This window comes from Drosophila gunungcola, unplaced genomic scaffold (genome assembly GCF_025200985.1).
Source record: "Drosophila gunungcola strain Sukarami unplaced genomic scaffold, Dgunungcola_SK_2 000001F, whole genome shotgun sequence".
In the NCBI taxonomy this organism is placed as follows: Eukaryota; Metazoa; Arthropoda; class Insecta; order Diptera; family Drosophilidae; genus Drosophila; species Drosophila gunungcola.
In genome coordinates, this window is record NW_026453197.1 from 12,693,197 (window position 1) to 12,702,413 (window position 9,217).

Below are 9,217 nucleotides of genomic sequence, written 5' to 3' on the forward strand. Positions count from 1 at the left end.
ATAAGAGGTGACACGAATCGATGATGAATTTATTGAACATGTCAGAGAAATCGTTTCAACTCTTTTAGAAATTAATTTATAATAAATAGGAGAATGTCACAGATTTGCTATGTAAGCCTAGGCAAATGAAATATTTGTGTCTATTTGCTACCAATTTAATAAGGATTTTAAAAAGTGTTTTTAAACAAAAAAAACTTCAAATATTTAAGAATTTTCAAATTTTTTGACGTAACTAACTCTTGTTTTAAATTTTATATTTAATAAACAAAAATTATTAATTACTTTTGCCAATTTTTATTTAGTAATTTATTTATGTTGAGTCAATATTTTACCCATAAATATGTAAATTATTGAACAAGAGATTTAATAACTTATCAACTGCGTGCTTATACAGAATTCTGTGTTATTTTAGAAAAATGAAAAGTCAATTATCCTATGGAAGTCTTTGCCCCCTACTATTAAAAAGCCAGCTGTTATTTTGCCAACGTTCGCAGCTGTGAAAAGAGCCACAAAATGGACAATCCACATTTCTTCTTGACCTGGCTTTGTGTATTCTCTTTTCAAAGTGCAATAAGCGCCAACCACCCACACCCACCTATTTTCTAACTTTAGACAAGGTCTCTTCTGCATTCTACTGTTTTGGCCTTTGGTTAAACGGACTTCGATATTTTCGTGTTCCTTTTATACATAGTTCATATTGTTGGCTTGGTTGGACTTGGGATTGAATTGCTGTGCTGCCATATCGATATTGTTGCTTATGTTTGCCCTCTGCCGCTTCTGCCTTGAACGTTTTCCGCCGCCTTTCCCAGTGCGCGGCGGCATTCATTTGATTTTCAATTTTCCACACAATTGCTGAAAGAGAACAGCAGCGAACGACAAGAAAAACAGGCAAATGAGAAGAAGAGTATCAAGTTCATTTCGTTTTAAGTGAGGGGCAATCTTTAAGACTTTTTGTTTAGCTTTAAGGCGATTTTACATGCGGTCCAATAATTACGGCCTGTCTCTGCTTTTGCCTGCCTGTTTATATTAACTTCAGCCGACCCGAAACGAATCGGACTGAAACGAAACAATTTACCGATTTACCGATACGTACCCGATTCGTACCGGTGGCCTGCATTTTGTTTACATTTTGGAACTAAGCAACCCAGCACCTCCCACCTTCCTTGGGGGTTTCATCTATGTTGCCCGGGCGGTCGTTTCTATCTATTTATTATTCTATGCATACTATCCATTTACCTATTTCACTTTATTCCATACATCTATCCGTCCGGCCGAATGTCTGTCTGGCTCACTACCAAAACCTACGTATGTTCATGAATTTTGATTTTTTTCGCCGTTCAGTTTGGCTGGTTTTGTTTTGTTTCGTACATTATTTAGCCCCATGCAGCTATTTTCACATTCAAGGTGTATTAATTGAGTTTTTTTTTGTTCATATGTTCGCATTTATTCATAGTTGATTGAGGGTATTCGTGCTTAAAGCACAGATGATACGTTTAAAAAGCTGGGCGTAAATAATTTAAGGTTATTTTCTTCATGTCTTTATTAGGTTCTGTGATTGATTTATTCAATTATTTATTCTTGGGCATTGATTGGGCAGCTAATTATGGATATCAAAGGATAAAAAAAGGGAGGTGAAAATTCTGAACAGCTTAAATAAGGTGTCTGGTTAATAGAAAATAGCTTATTTTAAGGGCATCTCTATTTCGTTAATTATACATTACTTAGTTTTTATTAGCCCTGTGTGTGTGTGTGATTTTTTGGCACCTTCTCTTTAGTGTACCATATTTTCAATGATTTTCCACAATGTTTACGTAAATAAGCATCTGAAATAAAAGAACTTTCCAGGCACACATTGAAGGAAAAACCGCCTGGGAAAATAAAAGAAAAGCGCTCCCTCCAGGGAGATATTGTGGGCGGCGGGCAAACAGTTGTACATACATATATATATGTTTGCACTACATGAATCACTTTGAGTTTTGGTGCGAGGGAGCAGCAGACAGAAACCCAAAAAGCCAATATAAAGAAGCATTCCTTTGTTTCCCCGGCGAACTTTTCCCCCACGCCGCTTCAAAGCAATTTTCAGCTAGTGGCGTAAAAACCACGTGTTGTTCAGGTGCGTATGCAGTGGGCGAATGTGCGAAGAGCTAAACAATAATGCTTGGTTTTCCCTCATTCAGCCCCGAAGCTTACGAATAATTCCCTAGGTTTTGTCACAAATTTTTTTGTTTTTGTTTTTTTTTTTTTTTTGGTTTTGCGGAGTACACGGGGAAGTGAAATTCCTTGGCAAGTGCTTTCATTTCGGCTGTTGACTGCGCACATTCGGCTAACCAGTTTCATTTTGCCATGTTTATTTAATGACATTTTCATTATATTAATAAATGTCAAATATTTAAATTTCGGCTCACCCAGCAAAAGGAAGCTAAATCAAACAAGGAGCGTAAAACGAGACCGATGCACAGTGGGCTTAAAAGTGGTCGTAACCATTCATATATGAGTGCACAAAAACAAATATTCTTTTTAGTTTTCTAAAGAATAGAAAATTGAATTATGCACGAAGTGTTCGTGTGGGATAACTTAAAAATTAGTAAATATTTATTGGGGGTAAAATATTTAATTAAAATTGCGGGACATGCAGGACTTTGCTGCTTCTTAACCCTTATATTTCAAATAATTTATTGTATCACTTAAGAGCTCTGTTATATATGTATTCTTATTTTGTGCGTTTATTGAAACATTTATCCCTACTATGAACCGTGCTACTAATTTTCTATATCTTTTTTGGGCATAAATCATGCCCCCCTTTACAGATCAAAATCTCAAGAGTTTTTCGCTTTAGCTCCTTGAACCGCTAACAATAATTCAATGTTGCTTTCACTGCATTTTCTATAAAAATACATTACAAAAGGCACAGATTGTCTTGGGTGGTATCTGCATTTTGCATTGAATCCGAGATGATTTATGCGATACGAGAGGAAGAAGTGTGGGCAGGCTACCTGGCTGTTTTGCCTCTTTTGCGAAAACATTATTTTTATTAAGACAATAAACATGAAATGTAATTTCCCTTTCAATGTCATCGTTGTGTGGCGTTGGCTTCAGTTTAGTTCAGTTCAGTTTGGTCTCGGATTGGGTTGGGTTCGGTAGTTGGGTGGTTGGATGGTTTTTCAGGACCACCCGCACATACAGAGAGAAAGGCGTCACGGTGAAAGAAAGAAGGGCTTGGCTGGCAGTTTCTGTTTTCTATACTGCGATGGTGCTAAAACAGTGCTTTAGTGTGGGCGTGGCATTGGCTTGCACTTCCTTCGCCAAACCCCCTTTTCCCTTTCCCCTCCACCCACTTCCACCATTTCTGATTGCACATTGTCTGGAATTCTGCGATTGCAGTGGAAAACTCTATGGCTCTGTCTCTTTTCAACTGGTTGTGGCACATTTTGCACTGCTCGTTCACTTGTTATTTTTTCTTTTTCTTCTGCTGCCTGTTCTTCTGACTCTTGTTCTTGTTGTTCTTCAATATAGAGGTTGCCTTGTGTTTCCGGTCCGTGCCAGATAATGGTTGCTTAAACAGGGCACGTCCATAAATATATATATGTGCATTGCCTGTATGTTTTGTACACAGAAAAAAAATAAGCCCATATGTAAATTACTAGTTATTTGCTTAGTCTATGCTTAACTAAGATCTTATTGATCTTAAACACAATCACAATTAAACATAAGGTGTTAAGATATCTAAAATTTACGATTTTATTAAATTTAAGGTGAATTTTAATTTCTTCTTTTTGTTCAATTTGCATTCATATTTAAATTGTAATTTTTATGCAAAATTAAATGTGCTTAAAAAAACATAAATATATTTAAAGGTGCCTTAAGCGTATCATCGTCGAAAACCGTTGCCAATTTAATTAAGGTCTAGTGACGCAAGATGAGAATAAAATTCTCATTTTTATGACGCACAATAGCGGAGTTAAATAGCCGTAAATCAAATTTCGCCACCTTGACTTTCAGGCGGACTTTTTTTTCGCGCAGTGTATGAATATGCGTGTGCACCATTCTGTGATGCATTTTCCTGCTAATTGAGGGCGGAATGGCGGGGATGCCAAGCACAAAAACAAAGTTGTGTTTAAACGCCCTTATCTATTTATCGTTGCGCCCCCCCTTTCCCAAACCTTCACCGCACTCGAGTTTATGGTTGTTGCTCTTTTATTAGCAGGTTCCCGATAAAAGCTTAAAGTTCACACATTTGGCAGACCTTTCATCCGGCTATATCCGTGCTTATTTGTCTGTATGTGCGCTCCAATATTTGCCTTTGTTATAGACAAAGTATTATATTTAAAAATAAATATAGTGTTATTCTTGATTTTTTTTCTGCGTGAGAACAATAAAAATATACATACCGCTGCTGAATCTCTCGCTATTTTCTCTCAAAATATTCTCCTTCCGAAATGTCAAGTTTTCGTTCGTTTTCCATCTTTTGTTCTCTTTTTCATTCGCACTTAAAGACAATTGCGTATGGCCCACTGTGCCGGTCCGTATGTATACATTTGTATATATTTTCCTATAGATTATATGGATGTGTGTATTTTGAATGTCTCACTGTCTGCCAGAAATGCTCCACGGCTTTCTTTTTTTGTTGTTGCTGTGTGTTTGACTTTTCAACGGCGGCAACAAAAAGCAATGCCAAACCAAAAAGTCGCCAGCAACGTCACCAAAGAAAATGCCACCACCCCCAGCCCTTTTCCCGCCCAATCAATCAGCCGCCCCCCCGTGTGGGGCATTTGACCAGTCAGAGTGGAATACACATATATATTCCTCCTTTTTTTTATTCTGTTTTGCTCAAATATTTTCTTTTTTTGAGTGACTGTCTGGGAATTGTTGTCGCTATTTCCACGAAACCGAGTGCAGACGAAAAAGAGATGAACATTTCCATTGTGACGATGGGTGCGAACCATCGGTTAAATATATAGAAAATATGGTAAATGCAAATCCCTACCAGCATGTTAAGATTTTGTGATATTTTATGATTGAATCTGCAAATATGCCATTTGCAGATTCAAGGACAATCTGTATAACTTTATGAAAGTTATTGCCAAGTGTAGTATTTAAGTATACTCTGATTAAGTTGATATTCTCAGAAGGACCAGATGTTTTTTTAACACAACTAATTAGTTTCATTATTTTAAAACGAAAGCCTTACCGGGAAATTCTGTATTTATCTTAGCTAATTTATATTTGCCTAAAATATGCCCTGCAGCAGATTGGGTTTCATAATAAGCTATTATAAGCTATAAGAGAATGCCGCATTGTTTTTTCGTTTGTTTCATATCGAAACCCCCAGTTATTACTCGACAATATTGATAAGACGTTGCAAAAACAGCTTTATCGCCTGTGGCATTGACTCTCACTGTCGCTCACTCATCGCCTTTGTCTTAAAGTTCAAAAGTACAATCGCACATAAAGCGAAAATAAAACAGTGTTGATTGAATACAAAGAATTTGAGGACGTTTCTGCCCTGGCAGAGGCAGTGAAATGCGTCATTTTCTATAACAACAATTGCTTCAACAATGATCAATTAAAAAGCGTTACCACATCCATCAGCATTCACTGTACGGGCAGTAATATTTTTTACAAGTACCATAAATACATAAATAAATTGGCAACTGCTCGGCGGCCCACACGTGCGCTGATACATTTGTATCTGCAAGTTTCTCGATTTAGTTTTCTTTTCCTCGCATCAATTTGCGTTTCGTTTCCAATTGTGCCAAAGCCAATAATAATTGACATAAATGCCGCATGTAGGGGTCCGGGGATGCAGAATAGCATAGGGGAATGATGCCTCAGTCGAAACGAAAGCAGGGCATTCAAATGAAATATTCAACAAAACTGGCAGACATACATACGTATGCGGGCCCAACAATTTATTGATCAATTCTGATGGCCCGTGACGTATGCAAAGCCCAACGATTTTTTTTCCCAAACAATGATCGCACTGACAGTGTCTGTCAAACAGTACCAAGCCAAATATATTACACAAGCATAAACAACAAAAATCGATTTAGAGCTAATGATTTTATTATGAATTTTACGTTGGAATCATTTCGTTTTGACTTGACTCAAATGCCAAATTTTATTTTGACTTCTAAGTTTTTTTATTGGAATGGAATGTATAAAAAGGATACATCTACACATTCCTGGTAAAAGATTCCAAAACTCTAAATAAGTAGCCAGTCGTTCGTCAGTGTTTTAAAATGATTAAAAACACACCTAGTATCACCCCATAAAATGTTTAAATGTCCATGCATCTAGTCAATACTAAATTCCACACTTCTTTGTTCCGGGTTCGCCTCGATTTGTATGGCTTTTCCACGGCCAAGAGAAACCGCCACTAGAGAGGCTGAAATTAAATTTAGCCTATGTTTATTTCGTTTAATTAGACACACCAACTGCAAGCAAATAAAATATTTATGTACAGACACAAGGCAGAAGGCAGACGCACACTCACGGCACCATCCGTAGATATTCCCCTGTTATTTCTACATACTTGAAAACGTTAAACAAGTGTTTTGTTAATGTTTGTTTGCTTTAAAGACGTCTAATGTGCATTTGTCCGAAAACAAAAAAGAAATCCCAGAGGCCGAAAGCCAACAGATAAATGAGTGAAGAACATTTTTCAAGTTCTTTTCAGTTCCACATGTGCCAATTGATTTTGTATTTATACTACATAAACCTCAGTACAAGCTATTCCAGCCTGGTCTTACAAATTCGAAATTTGGTTTAATTTCATCGTAACTCAAATTAAATATATTGATTATCTATTAATTCATACTTGAAATAATCAACTATTTCCCTCGGTGTCCCTGAAGGTCCTGCCAATTTATCAGCAGTAAAAGTTAACTGCAATTGCAAATGCAACTGTTGCTGTTGCTTTTTTGTTTTATACCCGCGATGCACTTTGCGTGCGGTCTTGTTTTTCGCGACTGTTGCTTTTGTTGTGTGGGGTTAAGCTACACAAAGTTTTTTACATGCACATTCAGCGGGATACTATAGTCTGTTTGTGGTGGGGGATGAGGAAAGAGGTGCGGACACAGACATATCGCACGGTTAGCTACGAGCGCGCCTCGTCATTTTCGTTTTGGTAGCTTTCGCTAATTTTAAAATAGACAAACAATTTTTTATTTCAATTTACAGCAGCAGCCAGAGCACGCACACTGGCAGGAGAGCAAACACACTACACTCTACCATATAATACGACATGTATTCTACCAACAGAACCTAGACACATGACGACTACCTCCTGCCAAACCACCCCTCCATTGTGTTAGCTTTTCCTCGCGTAACCCGGCTGCGTATTTAAATATTTATTTATAAATCTCTTGCTGATTATGATAAGCATGATAATAATAATCACCATAATGGTTAGTTGGCGCATTTTAAAAGTGACACTTCCCCCAACCAGCCCACCCCTCGCCAACATTCCTTCGTTATCTATCGCTGCTGTTCGTTGTTGCTGTTGTCATTTAAATTACTTTGTTTTGCTGGCATTGCAGTACGAGTATCTGTATCTGACTCTGTGTAAATGTAGCTGTGAGTCTGTGTGTTGTTTGTCAAGTTTAGCCGAGTTCCTTTGCGTTTAATTGGCATTTCTCATGCAATTTAGTTAATGAACTTTCCATACAGAACAATTGCCTTCGCCTTGCGTTCACTGACCCATCGATCCATCGACCGGATCGATTCGTGAATCCGGTCGGGTCAGACGCTCTCAATCGATCGTCAATACGGCAATTGAGTCAATCAGTCAGCCACTTGAAGTATTGAACGTATTCGAAAATAAAATCAATTATATAATTGGGGAATAAACCAACAGAATGGAGGCATGCGATTTCTGAGGCCAAAACAATTAGCATTACAAATGACTTGGATTTTTCATTTCTAATTGAAAAGAGTGCCCTCTTAAAAAGAATCTAATAATTATTTTGAATATAAAAAATAGACTATAGGCCTATAAATTATTTCATGACATTTTAATATAAAGTCTAATATTTACTCTTCTATCTATGATAAACGAACAAAAGATGAAGTAAAAATTATTATTTATGTTATAAAGACATGCTTATGTTTTAAATTTAATTGTAAATAGTAGATTTATTATAATAGATAAATATTTTGATTAAAATATTTTTGTTCACAGTCGACAGTAAAAATTTAAATTTGCAGCAGGCTTTTGGAACGTAACTTTTACAGGATATCAACGCCTTGAGTCATAAAGATTTATATTTTTCTTAATTGTATACAAATGAGCTTCAACTTTTTCCACATGCGAAAGTTGTAAATCAGATTTTCATAAAGTTTCCGAATTGTTCGGTGTTGTGCTTGTGCCGCTCAAACCTTTTTAAAATTAGTTTGCGCACGATGTGGCTATCCAGTGCACCCAAAACTGTGCTTTCACGTGCGCAGCGCCTGCTAAAAATAACACACATATACAGCTAAAGCCACACATTCATCCACATACATATAACAATTTTGGCTTGGTGTTAATTAATTTTTCTTATACTTAGTTTTTTTTTGCGTTCGTTTAGTGTAATTCTCGTGCACTTTGCGTTCGTTTGGCGGGGCTTTGCAAATTTTCTGTGTAAATTTTGTTTTAATTGCTTTCGGCTATAATAATTTTGACAACAACACAGGGAAAATTTAAATAGCAGTATTGGCAAAAACAATAACAAGTTGATCATTTGTTATTCTCGGTGTGGTTTTTTTCGAAACCAAAATGCCTTCATTAAAAAATAATAAAAGCCTGAAGGTGTGTGTAGAACAAAGTTGTTCAAGTGTAATAAGCTAATATTCTTTGCCTGACTCGGCCAAAATTCTGGGAACACCACATATTTTTCTCGAAATCGTTGTAAAATATGATATTTTCAATTTATTTGAAATTTAAATATTAAGTTTTATTTTTGTAGATATGGATTTTATTAAATATTGAAAGCCATATATGCATAAGTACCTCTGGTCGTGTATGCGTATAAATATGTATTAACGCCTGCCAATTTGTACGCACATAAACACAGAAGCAAATGCCTTTAGCAATATGTCACATGTGTGCGATGCAGGGGGCGTTTTATGTGCGGGGAGAAGGGGGCGTTGCACAGACTACAGGCAGTCCCATAAATTTGATTAAATAAACTTTTAGTTTTGCGCTTTTTTAGACGCCCCAGCCGGCTCTTGCTCTTGT